This window comes from Maniola jurtina, chromosome 6 (genome assembly GCF_905333055.1).
Source record: "Maniola jurtina chromosome 6, ilManJurt1.1, whole genome shotgun sequence".
Taxonomy (NCBI): Eukaryota; Metazoa; Arthropoda; class Insecta; order Lepidoptera; family Nymphalidae; genus Maniola; species Maniola jurtina.
In genome coordinates this window covers 1,078,145-1,104,316 of record NC_060034.1, presented here as the reverse complement: position 1 = coordinate 1,104,316, position 26,172 = coordinate 1,078,145, and the positions used below count along the sequence as shown (strand labels likewise).

At 36.3% G+C, this 26,172-nt stretch overlaps 1 protein-coding gene and 2 long non-coding RNA genes across 3 annotated transcripts in view; 1 reads left to right on the top strand and 2 right to left on the bottom strand.

The window, feature by feature from the left end:
* Window positions 1–26,172, bottom strand: part of LOC123865889 (teneurin-m) — a 614,472-nt gene that overhangs the window by 496,221 nt on the left and 92,079 nt on the right. The window lies entirely within an intron of this gene.
* Window positions 5,605–19,291, top strand: LOC123865919. The gene is made up of 3 exons (XR_006796071.1): window positions 5,605–5,637; window positions 5,994–6,123; window positions 19,279–19,291. It is a non-coding gene; the product is annotated as an uncharacterized LOC123865919 (long non-coding RNA).
* On the bottom strand, window positions 6,007–10,263 carry LOC123865918. The gene is made up of 3 exons (XR_006796070.1): window positions 10,250–10,263; window positions 7,388–7,389; window positions 6,007–6,127 (listed from the first exon to the last, which is right to left on the bottom strand). It is a non-coding gene; the product is annotated as an uncharacterized LOC123865918 (long non-coding RNA).

The following is a 26,172-nucleotide window of genomic DNA, read 5'->3' as shown; positions in this document are numbered from 1 at the left end:
GCACTTGGCCGGTTTTTATGTTAAAAAATTGTTTTTTTTTTCTTTTATCGCCTTGTGACTCATTGATCGCCTTCCGTGTAGCGTAACGTTAGTAAAAAATTAAATTTGTTCACAATAAGTGAAAATCATGATTTTTCTATAATAATGTATTCTAGCCCCATAAACTACCGCTACACAAAACATCACATCATTTTATTACTACAGTCCAATACCCTATTAAATGTAGTTTTTTAATGTGAAAAACTTAGGATAGTCCCATAATACCTTCATCGTATTTTACAGCATCAAAGCCCTTTTGATGGAATGAATATCATATTTTTGAGAGCCTTAATTTTTTAAAGGAGCGTACGAACATTTAAGCATAAAAATTTCAATTTATCACAAGGTCTTATAGGTCTTTGGGGTGAAAAAATGGCGGCACTTTTAACGCGGGTGAAAAATAATTAATCATGTATGTTTGGCGTGGCCCCGTAAGAAAATTTGCATATGTGGTGATCTTTTTTTGTGAATTTTATATCTTGACGAAAGTAACTCGACAACTTTTTAAACAATGAATCATAATAAATACTTTAGTTACTTCTTTCAGATTGTAATGAAAAGATTGTAATTATTTGTTACTAGAGAATGCCCGCGGCTTCGCCCGCGTGGATATCGGTTTTTTAAATCCCGTAGGAACTCTTTGAATTTCCGGGATAAAAAGTAGCCTATGTCCTTCCTCGGGATGTAGTCCAAGACCTTTCATTCAAATCGGTTCTGCGGTTGAAAACGTAGCAGACAGACAGACAGACAGACACACTTTCGCATTTATAATATTAGTATTGATCTCGTAGATCCAAAGCACTGTTTATATTAATTGCATAGATATCGTACTAAATTATATATTGATGTAGATATCTGATATTTTCTATTGTTTCTTCAATCCATTTGAATTTATTGCGATTAATAGAAGATGAATGATAATGGTGCTTGGAACACCCCCGCATCTGTTATATTCTATTAAAATTCAAATGTAATATTTTTGCTTAGCTACTCGTACGTATATTTGCTTATAAACCAACGTTTCATCTCCTATCCCAAAATAAGCAAAATACCTAAAGACTTTAATCAAATTTTGCCAATGATCATAAAAATGTTGATAAGAAAAATTTGTATGGAAAAGTTCGTAATAAAAAACCAATATTATCCCTTGACAGACAGAACTTTGTATAAAATATTATTATTATTAGCAATATCCTTTGGAGAATAATATAAGATGAAATTGGGTACAATGGAGATAAGTCTAGTAGTACTAGAATATCAAAAATACCTATAGCGTTGGATTTAATCAAAAGTCCCGAACAAAAATGTGATCAAGCGCTTACCTTCGATAACTTAATAAGGAGCCAATTTGGAGACGTTCCATGTTATTGTCAATTCTGGGAAAAATAGAAATTTAATCAAGCGTACAAAAGGCTGTAAATACGCGAAAGTATGAAAAAGACGCGCTTATTTTGCTAGCCTATGTAATTGATGTAGACGGAGAAACGTAGCAAGCTGAAGTGGCAATGGGCAGGTCATATCTGTCGTAGAACCGACGACGGCCGATGAGGCAGACGTGTTCTGGAGTGGAGACCGCGTACCGGTAAGCGCAGTGTGGGACGACCTCCTGCCCGCTGGACCGATGACCTGAAGAAGGTGGCGGGGAGCGGGTGGATGAGGAAGGCGGAGGACCGTGTTTGGTGGCGCGCTCTTGGAAAGGTCTATGTCCAGCAGTGGACGCATACAGGCTGATGGATGGATGGAGAGGAACGTATAGACTGCGAGCCATCATATCATCAGCTTGGCGTGTACGCGTTTTCTCTCAGAATGAGAGAATTTGCTGTAGTCTATCACGCTGACAAGTGTGGATTGACACTCCACGCCTTTGAGAACATTTAAGAAAACTTGTTCACGATATTTTCCTTCACCGTTAAAGCAATGGGGCTTGCTTGTTTTTTTTTCAGGTCAGAGACCATATAGAGTTGATTCTCTGATTTCAACCTGCAAAAAATTTGCAGCGCTGTAAAATTTAAGATCGCTTAGCTAAAAATCTTAGTTTGTAAGCTTCATGCTTACAAAATAATAGAATTAAAGATAGTATAGACTTATCTAAAAAGTAAGTATAACATCGAAAAATAATAATAATTGGTATGCTTATAAATTATAATTGAGTATAATTTTAATAAAATAGTTCCTTTATTTCACTAAAAAGTTGATGAAGATTGTCGTCCAAGGTCGTTTTACGACCCAAAGCCGAAATCTCAGAATTTCGTAATAGGACCTTTAAAGTTGATTTCAAACTACGGATTATAATATACTCTGTTCACACTTAGATGTAATATTATTACATTTAACAGTGTGAACAGTGACATTTAAAAGTAGGGTGAGCGATATTTATATATTATATTTCCGTAGTTTGAAGGCAACTTAATTCTAAAGGTGCGAATTATTATGATATCTATTGTCTATTGTTTATACATTCTATAGTTTGTTTGACTCTATAGGTTTTATCCTTTGATTGCTTTCATCATTCTTAATTCCTAGTCTACATGTTTATCTGTCTATGGAGATTATCATACGCACAATCCAGCGACACGCGCTTTACAATACGAAATAGGTCGAGTAATTCGTACAGTATACTCGCATCTAAATACACGTGCCAGTGCAACAATAGCTTTTATCTTTAAAGCTATAGGATTCAAATTCAGATACACACCCCCGGTATCGCATACGGAGCACTCAAGGGAGCAAACTTTTGCATATGAATAAGAGGCTGATTGAAATTTTACGCTCGTGAAAATTTTTACGCATACGTTAGTACACTTTGCGCCCTTAAAAAGCAGGTGTTTTACGACTATCCCGGGCCGGCTCCCCCGGGCATGTTTATAGATGTCGGATTTATCTAGCTTTTATGTGGCATGAGTATTTTTTTCGCAATCCTGTAGCAAAGGTGGCAATCAGTCGAACACGCGTTGTTCGGTTTTCAAACTTTTGTATCTTTTTTTTTCTGTTTTTCCCATGAGACTTTTTGAGACTCTTATTATAGTAGAAACTGTAGAGTTAAAATCTACACAGCAGCATATTAAAACAAGTATAAATTGAAAATTTATAACACCCCCGACAAGTGATGGTTACATTAACTAGAAAAGTGCTGATAACTTTCAAACGGCTAACCCGATTTTCTTCGATTTTAGCTAAAAACACTCTCGATCAAGCCACCTCTCAAACAAAAAAAACTAAATTAAAATCGGTTCATTAGTTTAGGAGCTATGATGCAGCAGACAATTACAGAAATACACAGATACACACGTCAAACTTATAACACCCCTCTTTTTGGGTCGTTGGTTAAAAACAAATATTTCATGGTAGACACCTCCTGATTATCAAAATTGAGAGGTCAAAGATAAAGTTTATTTTTTAGCAAAGTTTTTCCACCATATCTCAAGCATAGACTAGTAGGTACCTATATTATTATAACAAGTGAATGCGTCATTCAGATACAGCAATCTCATCGTTATCTTAAATATTACATTTGAGGATTGAATTGTATATTTCACACTAATATTATAAAGGAGAAAGTTTGTATGTGTGTGTGTGTGTGTGTGTGTGTGTATGTTTGTTACTCCTTCACGCAAAAACTACTGGACGGATTGGGCTGAAAATTAGAATGGAGATTATAACCTGGATTAGCACATAGGCTTATCCCGGAAAATCAAAGAGTTCCCACGGGAATTTTAAAAAACCTACATCCACGCGAATGAAGTCGCGGGTATCAGCTAGTTGACAGAATAAAATTGTAGCTAATTTTTTCACTCATAGATAGTCCTAAAAGTTCTGCATCGATCGGTGCAGATAATGATAATAATCACACTATCACACTAATATTATAAAAGCGAAAGTTTGTGTGTATGTGTGTGTGTATGTTTGTTATTCCTTCACGCAAAAACCACTTAACGGATTTGACTGAAATTTGGAACGGAGATAGATAATATCCTGGATTACAGGACACATAGGCTACTTTTTATCCCGGAAAATCAAAGAGTTCCCACGGGAATTTAAAAAACCTAAATCCACGCGGGCGAAGTCGCGGGCGTCAGCTAGTGATTAATATTGCCAGAATAAAATTGTAGGAAGGTAATCACTTATCACAATAATTATTGTTTAATAGTATCAGTTAGGGCGTTTGTGCACTCATTCGTATTCAATTCGTATTCGTTTAGCTATATAACTTGGTTATAGGTACATTTTAAGTAAATAAGTAAATATTTAAATCCACAAAACATTTCAAGTTGAGTTATTGCCAGCACAAAATGTTGTCAAGATTCGAACCAGTTTCGAGACTTGTAGTTTTGCAGGAACCACGCTAAACTGGGCTCCAGTATGGGGGCAATCATCAGAGTTCCTCTTTAGGTTTGCACGATTTTAAAACGTGACTGTGAAATCGTGGCAGGTTCGTCATAACCCTTTTATCAAATCAGCCATTAATCATAGTTGCCTTTTTCTTTTTTAATCATTGACAAGGTTGCTCTTCATAACCTTATCGACCATCAGCGCAGGTATATATTATGTTAACCGCCGAAAATATAATCAATCTATCTGTAATCTGTCGATTAGTTTTTTGTATTTAAATCTTTTATTTGTCCAAAAAAAAAAAAAAAATTTTAAAAGTTGCTAAAAACCACGTTGCTAAGTAAATTTTCAGCAAATTAGAGATACCTCATCGTGATTTATGCTCTCTGTGGTGAGTGGTCCTGTACGCAAAGTAAAACAAAAAAATTAAGTCAAAGTCAAATCATTTATTCACAATAGATACGATTATACACTTTTTGATTGTCGATTGTTGAATTTCTAAGATAATGATGTAAATTGCTCTTTTGATAGCTGCATAAATAAAGAACGGTTCGCCGGAACGTCTTTAGATGCGCACAGAACTATATTACCAGGAAGTTAAAAATAAATTCAAGTGGGAGCCCAGTATTAACATTTTCATTGTTTTGCCCTCCGGCGAATGCATTGAAGCCAGGGATATTATAAGTTACAGTACTTAAAGGTAAACTTGGCGTATACAAATTACTATCTGCATTTTTCACATCCCAAAATACTTCGCCACTCTTATTTCCAAGATGATAAGGTGGTAATTTCATCTAAATTTTTATTGGTTAGTGGTAAAGTTAAGTTGGTTTTCCGATGAAGAAAGCGTTCATTCATAGCAGAGGGATGCTCCCTTATTTTACTCCCCTCGCAGGTTGTCGACGTAATTTTTTTAATCATGTTTTATACCCGTATTAATTTACTTAACGAGCATCTTAGTCGGGAGGTTTTTTCGAATGCCCCGTCGCGTTTTTCGATGAATAAGGAATGAGCCGCGGGGTCCGGCTTGTTTTGAAAACTGATCATTTGGAAAATCACTTGTGATTATGAAATTGCCCGCTCGGTTGTGCGTTGCGATCAAATTACGAGCGCCGTGTGATTGTTGGTGTACGATAATAAATCGTCCAAAAGCATGACCGTGTCGAAAGACCCTGTCATATTATTACCTCGAAGTTACGAAAAAGCCGTCGCCTTAGATAATTATTACCATCTATGGACAGGACAATGCCAAAACCTCTATAAAACTGTGTTAACAGGGCTCTGTCCGTCACTCGTTTCATACAATCGTAGTTCCAATTTCATTTGAATATTAAGCAACCAAAGTCCATGAAATTTTGCACACATATTTTAGAAACTAATATCTGTGTCTGTAGTGTTTTAGATTTTTCTAAAAATATGTAGTTTTAAAATTACAGGCGCTCAAAGATTTGTATGAAAATTTTTAAGACCGCGTAACTTTGAAACAGAATATTTTAATAGAAATCTGGAAAACCACAGACATAGATATTAGTTTCCAGAATATGTCTGCAATATTTCATGGACTTTGGTTGCTTAATATTCAAATGAAATTGGAACTACGATTGTATGAAACGAGTGACGGAGAGAGCCCTCTTAATCAAAAGTCGTTTACATGCATGCTATATTATGCAGCATTTTGTTGCTGTTTTATCACTGATAACTAAACAAAGGATTTAACACCTGTAGAACTTGCGGTTTTTCATTAAATCTAAGGTTGTCACTGAAACCTGCATGCCTGAGAGTTTTTCACAATGTTCTCAAAGGTGTGTGAAGTCTGCCAATCCGCACTTGGTCAGCGTGCTAGACATAGCCAAATTTCACGATGTTGACGATGAAAATTTGAAGCCCAAGTACACACAATAATGCGACAGCGTTTCCTAATGAGGTTTGCGACGAAGCGTTGCAAACGTCGCGAGAAAGGGTGGGAGAAAACCTTGTCGTAATAACATTCGTGCTTGGCAGTGGCACTGGCAATGGCAAAGGAACTGGTAGATTCTGTCTTTGGTCCCAGATACCACTACATGATCTAGGACCCAGGTCGAAGAGTCTTGTAAATAAAAGATAAAAAGCATTTATCTCGCTCATTAGGTTAGTAATAAAATACAATGTTGTTACTAGTTATGCTGAAAATTGTTAGTGAAATGAATAAAAAACCTTTTTGAGTAATTATTTTAAAATTAAAGAAATGAAGGGTCGTTTTATTTTGACTTCATACCCGTACAGATGAGAAGGTATGAACTTTGCCCGAGGGTCAGTAACACCTCCATTTGGATGGGGATTTGTCGAGGCGAAAGTGAGCACATTAGAAACGGGCATAAAATTATTTCTAAACTCATTTTAACATTAAAATTTTTAATTCATATCCACACTGATATTATTAATATGGACACAATACGTTGTCTGTCTGTTGAGATAGATTGCACCAGGATTCCGCGGGGGTTTAAAAAATTTAAGTCTAAATCACGCTGACGAAATCTTTTTTTTTAATTATAAAGACAAGCGCTTGGCTGCAATGAGACCTGCTAGCAAGTGATGATGCAGCCTAAGATGGAGCGCGCTTGCCTAGAAGTTGCCTTTTCACTCTTGACTTGAAGGTACCCATATTAAAAGCGGGAGGGAAAACTGATACCGGAAGGGCATTTCATATCCTATCTCATTGTGATTAGACAATTACCTATTATACTCGGTAGTCTGATCAACCCATTGCCGGCTCACTACAGAGCACGGGTTCCCTCTCAGAGTAAGAAGGGTTTTGGCCTTAGTCGACCACGCTGGCTAAGTGCGGATTGGCAAACTTTACACACCTTTGAGAACATTATGGAGAACTATCAGCCATGCAGGTTTCCTCACGATGTTTTCCTTCACCGTTAAAGCAAGACGTGATATTTTAATTATTTAAAACGCACATAACTACGAAAATTTAATGGTGCTTGCCCGGGATCGAACCTCTGACCTCCGATTAGGAAACGGACATCTTAACCACTAGGCTATCATAGATGTATCTATCCTGGGTAATAATAATTTATCAGCATTGAATCAGTATGTAATAACGTACTTTCCTCAAAGAGTAATATTACAATTTTCACTCAAAATATATAAAATTCTTATAGACGACGAACCTTTTTCTAAAAATAATACTTTATCTTTTCTTTGATCATAAAAAATGGAGAAAGTTAAAGCGAATCTTAATTATTTTTATTTATATCACTTTAGCGCAGCTACCAACTAAAATGAAAAAAAAAATCTATTTATCGTATAATTTACAAAAGAAAACTTTGAAAAAGCAAGCAATAAAAATATTTTAAATCTTTATTGTAATAGTTTACCCATAATAGGTGTGGTAAGTTGAGTTTAACTAATAAAATAAAATTTTATCGAAAAAAACTTTAATAAAGGGTGCTACAAAAATACCCTTAAAGTTAATTTCCAAAGTTTTTGCATCGATGGTAGATGTAAATTTTATACTTTAATACTGCGATTTGGATGCAAACTACGCTATTGTGAAGGGCGCCTAAAGTGCAATCATCGTTTTGCTAAACTTCAGAATAAATTATATGATAATGTCAAACCATTATCCAAATTCAAGTATAATGTTTAGACATCATCAAATTTTCCATACACTTAGGGGGGCATAAATTAAAATAATCATACCAAAAACCGGCCAAGTGCGAGTCAGACTCAAGCACCGAGGGTACCGTACTCGGGTATTTTTCCAACATTTTGCACGATAAATCAAAAATCACTATGCATAAAAATAAATAAAAATCTGTTTTAAAATTTACAGGTAAAGCCCTTTCATATGATACCCCACTTGGTATAGTTATCTTACTTTGAAAATTGAAAATACTAATTACCTAATTAATCGATCATGAACACAATTTTTTTTATATGTAACCATAAATTCATAGTTTTAGAATTTCTTTCTTTACTTGTGCTATAAGACCTACCTATTTGCCAAATATTTTTGCGAAAAGGATTAGCTTGGCAGTCCAACGCGGAATTGCAGCCAGTATTTTTGGCACCATTCCACGCGGGCATGATAAGTACAGTAATTATTAGAAAAGGCTAGCTTTAAGTTTTATAGTAATATTAACAACATCCCGTGTAAAAAACGTCAAACGCTTGTCTCTCCTTGTTTAAGCCTGTAAACACCTTCGTGCGAATTCCCGAGGTGTTGTTTACCCTTAAGGCGATTTACTCCCAAGTATCCCCTAAGCCTATAATTAGAAAACTTTTTCAATTAGTTTAAATTCGCCTGTAAGTTGCGAAAGATTTTTGAAGCTTAGTACATTTCGGCGCTCGCGTCTGATAAAATAATTTTACTCGCAAATTTTCCCGAACAATGGTAAACTAAGTAAAAGTAGCCGAGTTGTTAGGTTGAAACTAACGTAATTACCTACCGCTTTTGTATTGTTAATAATAAAATGGTAACTCGGTTGGCCACTGACTTTCTTACTTTTAATAATAAGTAAAGTAAGTTTGCAACTTAGTAACTTTTGTAAAGCAGGGGTAATATTTCGTGTCGATAATTATGATGTTATTATACTTAGGTACGATCTTTATCTTTATATGATAATCATTTACAAGGTAAATCCTAAGTAAACCTGGGTAGTAACACTTCTGGCCTAGGATTCTCTGTGCTATGGGAATCAAGAGCCAATAATTAGACAATACTGCGTGGAAAATGATTAGTGGATTTATACTCCTTCACCTCAGATTTAGACTGGATCATCGCTTACTACAAGGTGAAGTAGTAGTCCAGGGGTAACTTAACACGAATATATACAAAAAAGAGAGATAATATATCTATTCATAATATCCATACTTCCATCCATACTATTTCCCCATATTATAAAGGTAAAAATTTGTCTCTCTGTAACCTGTTTATGGTCCATCCGGTCAATTTGAATGTTTGGTACAGAGATAGTTTGAATCCCGTAAACGGACAAAGGCTAGGCTAAATTATTAATTTTATCTCGAAAAGTCAAAGAGTACCACGGGATTTTTCAAAAACCTAAATCTACATAGACCGAGTCACAGATATCATCATCATCAAAAGAGGTCCTACGGAATTTTACACGAGACGCGACGGCCCAAAAACGGGGTGTAATGTTTTCAGGGTTCATGTCTGTGGATGTATGTGTGAGTTTCTTAATTCTACTATAACTTCTAAGTGCCTGAGCTGATTTAACGTCTGGGTTATTGTTAGAATTCTTTACAACCTTCAGAATAACCCGAGTGACATTGACTAAGAAAATTCGTCAAAAAGCCGCTATATTCAAATGTGATTTTTTTACTTTTAGTAGTTCGTTTTTTGGCAGTGCAATCTTATTTTTAATTTTTTGACTACGTCGTATTCATAAACCTAAATCCTTGCGGGCGATGTTGCGGGCATCAGTTAGTATGAAAATATAAATCAAACCAGTAAGATGCAATAGTCTGCAAGACTGAGTAAGTTTTTGCGCCACCAGTTCCGGCAGAATTGTTGTGCAGCAGACGGTAGGTACGTCACGCTAAAGTTTTACATTTAATTAAAGACTGCGCCGTCGTACGCTTTGGTAAACACACTGTTTATGCAGACGAGCGGTTAGAATTTACAAAAAAAACCGGCCAAGTGCGAGTCAGAGTCGCGCATCGAGGTTTCCGTACTCGAGTATTTTTTCCGACAAAAATCTGTTTTAGAATGCAAAGCCCTTTTATATGACACCCCACTTGGTATAGTTATCTTACTTTGTAAATTGAAGCTCATTTTAATTTTTTTTAATGATGTAACCACAAATTCACGGTTTTTGGATTTTTTCCTTTACCTACTTGTGCTACAACAGCTATCTACCTGCCAAACATGATTCTAGGTCAACGGAAGCACCCTATCGGTTTTCTTGACAGACACGACAGATGGACAGACAGATTCTGTCAGGAGAAGATGGAGACCAAGTCACGAGCATTATTAGCAAAGAGTTACCGCGAAAATTAAAAAAAAAATCTAAATCCACGCAGGTGAAACAGTATGAAAATAAATCAGTAAAATGCAATGTTTGACAAGATAAAGTAAGTTTTTCCGCCACCAGTTCCTGAAAAGTATTAATATTAAAGCTGTATAACGGACGCGACGGTTCTACATTTAATTATAATAAATAATAGAAATCAAAGACTGCGCCGCCGCCGTATGCTTTGGTAAACACAGTGTGATTGCATGACGGACGGTAAGAATAAGGCATCATTTTTTGGTCTAGAGATAGCTTGCAACTCGGTATAGGCTACTTCAACATTCCCACAGTTTTTTTAAAAACCAAAACTTATGCAGACGAGGGCATTAGCATCAACTAGTAGCAATATAAATCAAAACTTTCAAATTGACAATATTTTTGTCCATGTTGAAAATTAAAGTTATTAATTATACGTACAGCGTTTATAAAACGCCCGTCTGCGCTGTCCCCAGGCGCCACGTGTTGTTTCAACCCAGATGCGGATAAGAATTGCACGCATGGCGTTGTGCAATTTTACATACCGCCCGCCTGCGCCGCCCGCCCCCGCCCGCCTGCACCGCCCGCCCGGAGACATATTGCGCTTTATGATTTCTTTACAGTTGGGGGTGACAAAACATGTGACATATTTTAATATTTTATACAATACTGGCTTATGCCCGCGATTTTGACCGCGTGGACTATACGTAAATTTCAAACCACTATTACACCCTCTAAAGGGTTATCAAATAAATATAGTAATAAACTAAATACTAAATCTCATATAGATGGCGCTGTCCGTCATTAACTGTCAGTGTTGCACATAATAGTGTTTAAATATTATGGTAGGGAACCCTTCGTGTGCTAGTCAGACTCGCACTTGACCTGTTTTCTTAAAAACTCTCAAGTAATTGTTCTCAAACATTAAAGGGTGTTCAAGTTTAGTAATCACTATACTTACTTGATTCACCTAGGTGAATCAGCCCAGGTGAATCACATCTACGACACCCTTTCTTTGCAGATGTCTATGTCATAATAGCTATCTGCATGCCTTCCAGCTCGATCTGTCCAGTAGTTTGAGCTATGTGTTCAGAGAGCAGTCAGTTAGTCAGTTTTTCCTTTCATATGTACATTCAGATAATAAAATAGTTAGTATATATTATATCAATACAAGAACATAAGAAAAGAGTTAACTTTCCACTTTAGAACAAACCAGATCAAACGCTATACAGTAAAGGTGCCTTATTTCATTTCTGTTCCCATCTATTTTATGACTCCATAAATAAATGTAGTGACAGTTTTTATTGCACTGAAACTCAGTTCCGGAGCTCGCGGGGAGGTGATTAACATCTGTACACGCATTCGGAATACGAATAAGTGATAATCCACTGTTTCCGAGACCAACCAAATGATTTGTTGTTGGAGGAAATGTAATTGTTGTTTATGGTTACTTATTTGCAATGGTGAATTTCACTTGGCTGAAAAATTATATGCAGGAATCACTATCCATATCGCTACCCGTAATATAAATGCGAAAGGTGTTTGTTTGTTGGTTTGGCCTTTAATCACGCCGCAACGAAGCAATGAATCCAAGTGATTTTTGCTATGGCTATCATCATCAATCTATCGCCGGCTCACTACAGAGCACGGATCTCCTCTCAGAGTGAGAAAGAAACAAGTGCAAATTGGCAGACTTCACACACCTTTGAGTATATTATGGAGAACACTCAGGCATGAAGGTTTCCTCACGATATTTTCCGTCACCGTTAAAGCAAAAATGATATTCAATTTCTTAGAACTCTGAAAAGTTAGTGGCCCGGAATCGAACTCCCTTAATAGGTCACCGACATATTTTGACCATTAGGCTAGGACAACACTAATTGGCAAATAATTTCTCCTCAACGAGATGAGTAAAAGAATATTCTAGCTAAACAAGTGTAAATTAAAAATTTATAACACCCCCGACAAGTGAAGGTTACAGTAACGAGAAAAGAGCTGATAACTTTCAAACGGCTGAACCGATTTTCTTGTATTACAGCTAAGAACACTCTCGATTAAGCCACCTTAAAAAAACTAAATTAAAATCGGTTCATATGTTTAGGAGCTACGATGCCACAGAAAGATACACAGATACACACGTCAAACTTATAACACCCCTCTTTTTTGGTCGGGGGTTAATAAAAGGTCTATCAAAGATCCAGCGAAATTATCGGAACTTAGTGAAATATCGCCCGCGGCTCTTCCGTACCGCCATAAATTCCCGCCATCGCCATAAAGTAATGAGATTAACCCTCGCATTCGCTTTTACGACATGCGCTTTTCCAATCGATCGGAATATATATTTTTTGGGCTGTAACTTGTATGTTAGTAGTAGTAAATGCCAGACTCTACTGCGTCATAAATTGGGTCAAGATGGAATCCAACCCAATTTACCAATAGAGTCTTAGACTGTACCTACTAATAAAATTATGTGATGTTTTGTTTAGCGTAGTTTATGGGGCTAGAATTTACTATTAAAGAGATTTATAAAAATCATGATTTTTATTTATTTTAACATAATTAATTTTATTTACGTAACGCTGTGTACGGAAGGCGATTAATGCCGTCATAAGGCGCAAACGACAAAATATTTTTCAATTTTTTAACTAAAAATAGAGTAATTTCAGCGGGATAATATTTTTTACGTCATAATTGCAACTTATATCTATGAACATTGGCATTTGAATTTTCAGACAAAATAGCAGGTAAACATAACTATATTCAAAATCATTTATTTTTCAAGAATATTATGGTACATGCAACATACTTAACATTATTATTTACATAGGTCTGAAATCAACTTTAAGAATAAGAATAAGAATAAGAATAAGAATAAGAATAAGAAGTGTTTATTTTATTCTCATATTCTGCCAAGAACGGCGTGACATTTTTTTTTTACTTAAGTAGGTAGGTACGTACGTGACAGAATTTTTGGAAATTACTTCCTCACCTATTTTCGAAAATTTCACTGGAGTATAGCCAGGGCGGGTCAGTTAGTTAGATATTTTGGTGCACTTCATTACACTCAAATGAATCTACAACCAAAACTCATCATGATCTGTTAAATGGTGGAAGTGGAACAATCATTGTGCTACCTCAGACTTAATCACATCGGACAATGTACTCGTATCTTGAACTAATATTTGTTATACTATGTGACATACAACATAGTACGTAGGTAAGACGGTCCGTGAGAAGTGGGACCCATGTTTGGCTTGTGGTAGATTGAGTTACAATAAACCTAAGTCAAATTTTGTTAAGGACCAGTCATCTCACAATTTAATGTGCAAAATGTGTATAAGTATAGTTGGCTATGAATTTGTAAACTTTTTATGCTTTTTCTCGTGACTTCATTCGCATATGTTTTCAAATATTCCGTTGGAATTTTTCCTAAGACGATAAATTATAATATTTCTTCCTACTAGTTTAGACTGTGCATTGTATGACAGTCAGTTGCGGTACAGTTTTATTAATATTAATGATAAATATTATAATGTAGATTTTTCCGCAATTATTATGGCTTCACTACTTTTAATTTACAAGCTATATTTAAATAACAGCTAAATTTTGAGAAACTCATTGAATTCTGTCCTTAAAAATTCTGTATGATAGCTGTAGCTTAGCATTGGTTCAGCGAAATCTATAATCTCCCTTATTTCCTATTATTTCATGAGAACTTCTACTAAATGTGATTAGTAGTAAGGTATTACGACCCTCAGCAATGAAGAATACTACACAGAGAGAGAGTATCGTACCTACTGCTGTGCCCCTCTTACCCTGCAACTAAGAGTTAATTACGGCGAAATTAAAACAGTAAAAATCTTGAATACACTTTCCCTTAACTGAGTTATAAAACACCGTAAGTAATTGATACGACTTTTTTTGAATATTTGTGGTTTTTAGATCGCCCGCCTCTTGTTAGAATTACGACTCGTCAGATCTACGCGATAACCTGAGAAGGCTTATAAGCTAAGAGCTGGTGAACGGTACGCCCGAATAGTTTATACTGTTTATAGTGTGTTCGATTCCGGAAAACTTGCATCAATCATTATTACAATCGCAATTGTTTTGATTGATTGAATTCATAACAAGGCATTATAGCCAATAGTGAGCGAGTGTCGACCGTTGGCCAGTCAGAGATGATTAATGCGATAGTCACACTGTAGCTGTTATTTTACCATAATCGAGCACTATATTTTTACCCGGCAGCATGGCAGAAAAGACAAGATTATGTTTTCACAGCTATCTGTGCATGTGAGATTATTAAATCACCTAAATAATAAGTTGATTAAAAACCAATTCAACCTCTATCGATTTGTTTACCGTGCGATGGTTATAACACAGGTTAGAGGCAAGGTTTTATTTTTATGAAACCAAAATGGCAGCTGAAAAATAAAAAATGATCGTAGACACGTTACCACAGTACATTACTTATTATTATGCCACAAGATTATTCATAGGCCCTTCCTATATTTTGTTTTGCTTCGTGTGTATTTTTCTGTATTAATTTTGTGGTGTACAATAAAAGTATATAATTACTAGCTGATGCCCGCGAATTCGTCCGCGTGGATTTAGTTTTTTAGAAATCCCGTGGAAACTCTTTGATTTTCCACGATAAAAGGTAGCCTATGTGCTAATCCAGGATATTATCTATCTCCATTCTGAATTTCAGCCAAATCAATTCCGTGGCTTTTGCAAACAAACATACACACAAACTTTCACCTTTATAATATTAGTGTGATTCATTCATTCATACTTCTATTATTACTATTATTTAGACTTAGAGTACGGGTATAAAAATCTGTAAAATTCCTTCACTATTCACAGCTACTGTACAGCAACAGCTCTTGGACTATTTGTTTGGACCCGTCCAATTTCACGGCTCCTATTTCATCTTTATGAAATAATTTGGAATTAAAAGGCTCGTCGATTCCGCTCCCTTTTCACGTTTATCAGCATTCATAATTTTGTTATTGAAATGAGCTTTTTTGTTACTTATTTTTAATGTTATTTCGACTTAAATTAAATATAATCTTCCTTTACACGTAGCTTACAAGTTACAACCTATATTTTACCCCTGACTTGAATTTTTAAAAATCCTTTCTTAGCTGATATCTACGTCATAATAATTAAGCTATCTGCATGCCTTTCAGTTCAGTCGTTTATTTCAGCTGTGCTTTGATAAATCGGTCAATCAGTCAGTCAAACAGCCACTCAGTCTACCTACTAGCTGATGCCCGTAACTTCGTCCGCGTGGATTTAGATAAGATGGGAACTTTTTGATTTTCCGAGATAAAAAGTAGCCTATGTTACTCTACGTCCTTTCAACTATCTCTATGCCAAAAATCATTCGATTGGTTGCCTAGTTAGGTTGTGAAGAAAGGACATACAAACAAACACACTTTCACATTTATAATATTAAGTAAAAAAGGAGAAGAATTTACATTGCACGGAACACTTTGTACTCGAGTTTGACTCGCACTTGACCGGTTTTTCATACAAATAACGTAGGTAAGTATACCAGTAAATAATCTTTGAAAAAGACATACATACCAACACTACTATTTTTGCTATTTGATAAAAGTTCCAACAGACAACAATCTATAAGAGTTTCAAACTACTCGGGAGGGAAACTACAAAACTCTACTCTAAAGGAACAATCACATTTCGGTGCTGGAGTAATTCAAATAAACCTTTGTCAAGCGTAAACGCTTTATAACAGTAGGTACACTTAGTACAAGTGTTCCATATCTCGCCAACATTGATAGATTTCGAGCATCGAAATACTGACGTCAGAATGAAATGGACTTTTTAATGGTTACTTAGATGACTAGAAAGCATAAGAATGAGTTGCTCTTCTAGCTCTGATTGTTCTAATTAGTTCACATGAGATAGACAGATTACACACTTTTTCATTTATATCTATTAATAGCCATACTTAAATGCTAATATAAATATTATTAGTATGGAAGTATGGATTTTGTGATGGTGGTAGTAAAAAAATACTCGGCTGTAGGTATATGTTCTGGACTTCTTCTAAGGCTAGAACGCGTTTAGAACCCTCATAAATAACTATTAAATATGTCGGCGGTACCGACTTTTAGCTGTCAACACTTTGCTCACTGAGCATTACGTCATCTCCCCACTATCGTCGTTGGACTATAAAATCAGACACGCTGTGCGTAGCGAGGCATTATTCGTCCGGTTGTTGCCGAGGACACTTCTCAGTAGGAATAGTCTGTCGTACTGTAGGTTTTAGAGTAGTGGTTACCTAAAGTGGTACTGTTGGTTAAACGAGTTGTTATTGTGGTGGTTAGGTTAGATGGTTGGTTTGGGACCGGTGTAAGGGGTGGAGGAGCCGGTCTAGGTAGGTTAGGTTAGGTTTACCTAGTTACGCTGGTAGTTGTGACATGCAGTAAACGGAAGTATTGTTCTTAACACGTCTGAAGATCGCCTAGTAATCGAAGCAGACCCTAAGGTTCTTCGCCTGCCTTCATCAATTCTTAAACAATCCTCGGCTCGATCCGACATCAGAAGCGGGATGAACCGTGGAGCCTCTTCAGCTCCACCTAACCACATCGAAGAAAATAGCTGGCTTGTTGCAAGGTCGAGCCAAAACTCTTGGAGATACGTGAATCAATTACCAAAGCTTGGAATATCTGGAAACGAGTGGTTAATGGTGACAAAGACAAGGACATCTGATTCAAGTCCAGGAGGTGAAAGCTACAGGTAATCTGCACTTTTTCAAAATCTTAATATTGCCGCTTTGTGTGTGTGACGTAAGTTGAGGACAGGGGCCTCCTTACTTCTGTGTTTTGTAAGTTGAGGACAGGGGCCTCCTTACTTCTGTGTTTTGTAAGTTGAGGACAGGGGCCTCCTTACTTCTGTGTTTTGTGACGTTTGTGTGTGTGACGTAAGTTGAGGACAGGGGCCTCCTTACTTCTGTGTTTTGTAAGTTGAGGACAGGGGCCTCCTTACTTCTGTGTTTTGTGTCGTAAGTTGAGGACAGGGGCCTCCTTACTTTTGTGTTTTGTGACGTAAGTTGAGGACAGAGGCCTCCTTACTTTTGTGTTTTGTGACGTAAGTTGAGGACAGGGGCCTCCTTACTTTCACTATTAGTCGTGTCCAACGAGGATGAGGGCTTCCGTGCGTAATCTGTTTCGTACAACGATACTGTGTTCTTTTTTTTTTCTTTGGCAGGTCGAGGGCGACCTGTGGTCAGAATGGCCATGTCGGCGCTGATTTACGAAGGCGAGCACGAACGCGCACGAGCAATATCGGACAATCCATGAATCAGGGACGGTGGGGACGGACCGGTCACCAGCTAGCTCCCGAGGACGGTCGCGCGTCAGAATGGCCGTGACGCGACGATGTTAAAAGAGTTTTACTGTCATAGACACCGCACAGTTACAGTTAACCACATACCCTTAACAACAACCAAAAAAAAAAAAAAAAATTTTGTTTTTAAGTTCAGTTAGATGCCAAGAAATTAATTACTCAGTTAGACGCCACCGAGTTTCTTGCTGGTTCTTCTCGCTAGGTTGTGGCATTCCGAACCAGTGGTAAATTCGTTTTTAATAATGTTTAGATCATGATTGATTAAGAGTTGCAATAGCAATTGCGCTCTAATCATATGAACTGTAGTTTAGAATCGGTTCAACTAACTTTCGCGTCGCGACATGTCAGTAGATGAGTTCTTGTAATTAGGTTTTGGTTCTTCTCGCAGTGTTAGCCTATTTTTTAGACAGATGATCAGTTGAAAGTGATTTCTTAACCTAGGTTGGTTGTGTCAACTTCCTAAGTGTTGAGATGTGATGAATTAATTAGTCAAGCCAAAGAGACCTAGAAAAAGCCGTGATGGTCAGAATCATAACCAATAACATTGTACGTTAATTATTGTAATGTTTCTGGTTTACGGAGGTTTAGTGGTTGAGGGGACATTGATGTCCAGGTTTAGAATGAGAAAGATGTTCATTGACAGTTAACTGCTAGTCAGGATGGACGAGCGGTATAATGATTTTGTGGTTATGGTTTTGTCCTCACATGATTTGTGACATTTAGCGTACGAGGGCGTACGCAGGTCAGAATGGCCGTGTCGGCGGTACCGACTTTTAGCTGTCAACACTTTGCTCACTGAGCATTACGTCATCTCCCCACTATCGTCGTTGGACTATAAAATCAGACACGCTGTGCGTAGCGAGGCATTATTCGTCCGGTTGTTGCCGAGGACACTTCTCAGTAGGAATAGTCTGTCGTACTGTAGGTTTTAGAGTAGTGGTTACCTAAAGTGGTACTGTTGGTTAAACGAGTTGTTATTGTGGTGGTTAGGTTAGATGGTTGGTTTGGGACCGGTGTAAGGGGTGGAGGAGCCGGTCTAGGTAGGTTAGGTTAGGTTTACCTAGTTACGCTGGTAGTTGTGACATGCAGTAAACGGAAGTATTGTTCTTAACACGTCTGAAGATCGCCTAGTAATCGAAGCAGACCCTAAGGTTCTTCGCCTGCCTTCATCAATTCTTAAACAATCCTCGGCTCGATCCGACAAATATGTTGTCAATAATTATTTATTATTAATAAATAAATTATTGACATTCAAAAAGTGTACAGTTTACTCACTTTTAAATAAATGATTTTAAACTCCTAATGTTTTACTAAAATCGTTTTATTAAAAAATTCTATCAATATTTATTTCTCACTCGGCACTGACTGTTTATATTAACATGAATCAACATGAGCTTTAAACAAAGGCAGTTAAGGTCAATTTTACTTTAACACTATAGCGTATACTCGAAAGCTAATAATGTTTTCTATATGTAAACTCGTACTAAGGTTAGCACAGTAAAGGAGCAAACTTCATCTCTGAGCGTCTCAGAACTCAACAATGAGAACAGTAGCCTTATTTGCTACACAATAAATAAAGGACGAAACACATGAGAAATTACTGGGATACCCTTATGAGTCCTCATTATTTTAATAGTGTAAATCAAACACTAACAAGCAAAACTAAACTTTAATTGAAACCTACCAAAGTTGAAATTTAGTTCAGCGATTTCAGTTGAATTTCTGCAGTGACAACTTTTCGGGTGGTTTTGAATTTTCAATCTTATGTTTGCAGTACTAAAGTTTAATTTTGATTGGTTGTAAGGCCAATTTCTCGGTTGGCCGGTATAAAGACCGCACACTGTGTCTTGACGCCTACGCTCTTATTACCGGACCACTCAAATACCACTAAGATATCGACGGGGTCGAATAATTAACCACGTATAGAAGTTGGAGGTATTATTTATTCAAGCCCTTTTCAGTGTAGGCAGGACAAAAGGTATTACTTTGTAAGATATTTGACTCGTTTTGAATTGAGACTATTTCATTTTAATGATTTATCTTTGATGAGCTGAGAGTAAAATACTTATATCTATGGTAAAAGTACCTAGTTCTTATCTTTTCAAAGTCAAAGTCAAAGCCAAAGTCATTTATTTAAATTAAGTACTATTGTACACTTTCTGATTGTCAAACAATGATGTAGTGTTGATTACGGGGTTCCAAACGCGCCCAAGTCTGAGAAGAGTCCACAACAAACTCAGCCAGGTATTTATATGTTAGTGATGACGCAAAATGTTTCGGAATATCGACAACAAAAGGATGGAAACTGGCCCAACGTTTTGCGGTATGGCGGTAAAAACTAAAAAGGTGAAAAGGTGACAAAACCGAAAAGTACCACTTATAAGTACTGAGTGCATCAGCTAAGTCGCGCACTGGCTACATGTGAACAAGCCTTTAGCCATATCCGTCCAAATCGACCACCAGTCACGCTCGAAATAGAGCTATCGAGTTACTTTGTGAATGTTTATCTGTTTGTTTATTGCTTTTTTCAAACTCGTAAATAGAAACGGATTAAAATATCCGGCTGAATGAATAAGGGCATAAGTTTAAAACTTGATCTAGAGGCTCTTATGTCAACAACTATGAACGTTTATCTATGGTACATTTCATTTTATTTTTCAATAGGCATCGATTTATTATATATATATGGTTTATTTCGTGTTTTTTATTCAAATGCATATCATATTTTTTGAATCCAATTTACACTTGGACAGTTTAAAAGTTTACGACTACATATTATACGAATATATTTCATAATATTGAGTAAAATATAGTATAATTTATATTCATTGCTATATTACCAACAGAAAAGTCATTATTAAACAAAAAATATTTTTAAGTAGGTACGGTAAAATTAGCATGTTTTAAAATCATTTTTTATAAGTACCTACTTATGTAAAAATTATTTAGTGTTTTTTAAAATGTACATTCAAATTTATTTATAGTGGGTAAGTAGGTATACTTTTTGTCACTGCTTTCTATGATTAAATTTTAGAAATAAATCATCACCATCATCATCTTTAACCCCTTGTCGGTTCATTATCAATCACGGGTCTCTTCTCAGAATAAGAAGAATGAGCCATAACCAACATGCTAGCAAGATTGACATACTTCACACATCTTTGAGATCATAATGGAGAACTCTCAGGCATAAAGATAGCTTTCTTCACGGTTAAAGCAAGTTTAGACACATAACTCTGAGAAGTTAGAGATAGGTAAGTGCTGGAAATCAAACCCCCGATCCCTGAAACAGGGTAATAACGTAATTTTTCACTAGAATATTACCGCTCAGAAAAAGTCACTCTGTTGTAATTATTACCGGTTAACTTTTTTTCATAGAATACATTATACTTCTCTATAGTACTTACGAGTACATTGTTTAGCAATTGAATTAATCACTTACAAATTTTATTACGATACTGAGGTTTCAGTAAGTAAAGTCCACTCGGATTACTTTCCAACGCAACTCGGGATGGTAATACAATTATGGAACTAGAGCAAAGCACTTTAATTGTTGACTGTACTTCACTGCCCTGCTAGATTTACATGATGCTGGGCACAAATTTCCGCTGGGTTTCACTTACCTTGTTTTTATTGTATCATGAAAAAATTGGTTGTCTGTAAAGTCGGTTTACTGACGATAGTTGAACGTGACAACAAAGGCCGATTGTGCTTCTTTGTCGCTCGTTCCGCGCTCTCGCTTGCACTTCTAGCCTTACATGGAACGCCTCAGAGCGAGGTAACGCCGCATGAGTCATGTTTTTTCGTGCGTGCAGTCGGCTCTATCGAATTATAAGACGTTATCACGTCAAAAATAGTCGATATGAGTAAGTACCTTATTAACAGCTTGCTTTACCATATTCCTTATATTTTCTTAGAATTAGACACTCTAGTAGAAGCCTCTAGTGTCAGTTTTCCTCCTTAGATTTTTTTTGTTCAGTTTTGACTTCAAATTACTTATAAATGAGTGTTATTATTTCAATGGAGTAAAGTCCACTCGGATTACTTTCCAACGCAACTCGGGATGGTAACACAATTATAGAACTAGAGCAAAGCACTTTAATTGTTGACTGTACTTCACTGCCCAGCCAGATTTACATGACGCTCGATTTTACCTTGCTTGCCTTTATTGTTTCATGAAAATTCAAATAGATTAGTCGATATAAGTAATGAAAAGAAGTTTTGTTTACCATTTTTAACCCCCGACCAAAAAAGAGGGGTGTTATAAGTTTGACGTGTGTATCTGTGTATCTGTCTGTGGCATCGTAGCTCCTAAACTAATGAACCGATTTTAATTTAGTTTTTTTTTGTTTGTAAGCTGGCTTGATCTAGAGTGTTCTTAGCTATAATCCAAGAAAATCGGTTAAGCCGTTTGAAAGTTTTCAGCTCTTTTTTAGTTATTACTGTCACCTTCACTTGTCGGGGGTGTTATAAATTTTTAATTTACACTTGTCTCACTATTGTTTCTTTACAATTATCTAGACTATGTCCTTCACTGCTCTGTTAGATTTACATGACGTTGGATTTACTTCCCATGTCAAACATAAAAGCAAATTAAAAAGCATAATATTATATTGACATTTTTTAATCAATATATAATCAACCGCTTGACCACAATCATGAATCATACCTGATGGAAAGTGGTGATATGACCTAAAATGGGACACGTTTACCTAGAAATTGCTTACTCACTCTTGTTTTAAAGAGACTACGTAAATGAATAACAGTCATATTTTCGCATTTATAATGTTAGTAGGTATAGATATATTGTCAGAATTCCTAATATCTAAAAACCACTAACACTATTACCAGTGTAGCTAAGTCCACTTAGATTACTTTATAACGCGACTCGGACGGTAATCACATTGCGGTCCGCGAGCGAGGCGCTTTAATTGTTCAATGGACAGCGAGATTTGTACGAACTTGCAGTTAGTTATATTATAAACTAGCTAATGCCCGTTACTACGCACATGTACCTAGCAACCCCTATTTTACCCCCTTAGAGGTCAAATTTTTTCAAAAATCTACCTCTTAGCTATCGGCATGCCCCGCCCGACCCGTCTAGTAGTTTGAGCTCTGCGTTGGTAGATTAGTTAGTCAGTCAACTTTTCCTTTTACACTTATAGTTAGAAGAAGACTATAAAATATTAGCTATAAGTATTTAAGTCTTCCTCTAAGTAATCGACTTATCTAATAAAGAATATTAGAAGTCGATTAGGCAGAAACAATTGCACATTAATTAAAAACAATGACTCGGATTAAATCCAAGAAAATCAACTGTTAATATTATAAAAGAAACATAAGCAGAACAAATAATTTACCTAGATTTATATTCACGATAAAGTTTTAGTAACCTACTAGCTGTGCCCGCGACTTCGTTCGCGTGGAATCAGCGCGCTTTATATAGCCACGGACGCTCAGGCGCGAGGCGTGTAGTACGTACTCTGTACGTTAAAAATGTTCGCCGTGATTCTTTAAATTGACATAACTTTTTTATTTATGAACCGATTGACATGAAATAAACACTAAATGTTAAGTGAAACTTACTACAATATATTAGTGAAAACCGTATCTAAATCGAATAAGCCGTTTCTGATATTAGCGTGCACAAACACACAGACAAACAGACAAAAAAAAATTAATTACAATTTCGGATTCGGCATCGATATAATAACAACCCCTGCTACTTTTTTTTTATATATTTCCATTGTACAGACACCACTTTTCTACAATTTTATTATATGTATAGATAAAGTTTTAGTAACCTATTACATATCCATTTGGTTGATGATTCACACATACCACCCCCGCACTTAACTCACAGAGCTACAAAAGATCACTAATAGGTATTAAGTATGGCCGTAATTAATCTCACCCCTTTGCTGACTTGCACTGACCACAGGAAACGGGGCTCTGAGTTGCAAGTCATCCATGTAGGAAGTAGGATTTGTACCGTTTACATTGTATCGGTACGAGTTATGCCATTATTTTAACCTGAGAAGCATATTTTATCAAGATAGATAAATGAAGATAGTTCATTCGGGCTAATATCATAAAAGTTTAACCAAATAATCTTAAAATAGCAATCCAAAGTATGCAAAAGGATTGCATAGGAAATATAGCTGAAACACCTGAAACTTGTCTACAAGTGCGAAAATTTTATAGAATTTACCATCTGCTATGCGATAGATAGATAGTTGGTGGATGGCGATGGGTTTAAATTAAATCCATCGCCAGCCCAATAATAGGCACTGATCACTTCTCAGGATGAAAAGGGTTTAGGCCTTAGTCTATCACATTGATCAAGTGTGGATTGGCAAACTTCAAACACTCAGACAACTCTCAGACATGCAGGTTTCCGCACGATGTTTTTCACTGTTTCTACAAGTGATATACTTACATAGACTATAAATGATAATTATCGTAAGCACTGACACTTGCCGCCAGTAAAGTAAGACTAAAAGAGGAAAGTCCAGTGCATAAAGTAAGTATTTGCACAAATGTCATCTAATATTTATTGTGCCAAACCAAGAGTTAGGTTATAATATAATAACCATAGGCTATAATATAATATTATTAAAAAATCGAAGACTAAGATCCTCTGGATCACTCACTGAATTTGACATGTGATATTTAATTTAATGATGTAATTTAGTTTAATGAATTCAAAGAACAGTTTTGCATGCCTGATTACATAAGGTGAAACATTTCTACTGGACAATATGTAGTACTACTTAATAAGATTTCATTGTAAAAAATGTTTCTGCAAATAAAAAATCTTGAATCTTGAACTTGAATGAAGTGTTTGCTTAATAAACAAATGTGATCAGAAATAAGGTAAAATAGTTCAATTGAGACATCGTACAGATAAAGGGTAAACGGAATCCGGCCATCCCATTACCAGCTAGTGGATTGAAGTCAACAAAGGCAGGAATCAGTGTACAATGAACAAACGCAGCAGCGCCCGTCGATGTATGGAAACGGATTACGTCTTAATGGCCATGGGTAATGCGTTTATTGCTATAATGATGGCACAGTTTATTGAGAATCTAATAGATAACGGGAGAGATAAAGAGCCTGAATCTTTCCCTATCAAGAAACTGACCAAGTGCAAGTCAGACTCACGCACCGAGGGTTCCGTACTTGGGTATTTTTCCGACTGTCTGTTTTAGAATGTACAGGTCATATTATGATACTATACCACTTGGTATAGTTGTCTTACTTTGAAAATTGAAAATACCACTATTTGTTCATGCACACATTTTTTTTTTTGATGTAACCACAAAAGACCATTAAAGACCTACCTACCATTTAAGACCTACCTACCTGCCAAATTTCGAGTTTCAAGGTCGACGGGAAGTACCCTATAGGTTTTCTTGATAGACACGACAGACGGATAAACGGATAGACAGACATGCTGACAGACAGACAGACAACAAAGTGATCCTACGAGTGTAAGGGTTCCGTTTTTCCTTTGAGGTACGAAACCTTGGCTGGCAAAAACTATGGCTGCTTTTGTAAACAGGTAGCTACTTAGATACTAAAAAAAAGATTCCGACGAATTGAGAACCTCCTCTTTTTTTTGAAGTCGGTTAAAAAGATATTATGAGAAGATATAAATACACTATCAATGGAACCAATGGAACTATCAATGATAAAATCTGCATAATAATAATAAATGAGATGCAATAAATTTATATTGTAATCCTTAAATAAACTGCAAGATAAAAAGTGTCATCTGCCGCAAAGTTTACAGATGTAATCCCATATCTTGTTTTCAATAGCCATTTAATGTTGTATTGACCACGTTTCTAGTCCAAGAGCCAAAGCGCCATTTGTTTCAAGGTTTTATACAAATCTAAACAACATACAGACTAATGCAATATAATGCCTTTTTGAAAAAGGAATTGCCATAATATCTGGTGTATGTGTCAACTATCTTGTCTAGAGTACGATTAGCCGTATCTGAATCGTAATTTTTAACCTATTTCAAAAAAGAAGGAGGTTCTCAATTCATCGTTTTTTTTTTGACAGGACAGTTGACGCGTAAAAAACCGGCCAAGTGCGAGTTAGACTCGCTCATCGAGGGTTCCGTCGTACTTCACACACCTTTGAGAGCATTGCGGAGAACTCTCAAGTGTGCACGTGCAGGTTTCTTCACGATATTTTCCTTCTCCGTTAAAGGAAGTGATATTGAATTACTTAAACACACATAACTCCGTAAAGTCAAAGCTGCGTGCCCGTGATATCTTAACTACTGGGCTATCACAGTAAATACAATATTTAACATGAATTATTTTATTATTTACACACTGAACCAATCATCCACCAGCTCTTATGCTGCATAGAATATCGCGAGCTATTCACAACTGCATTACACACGTAA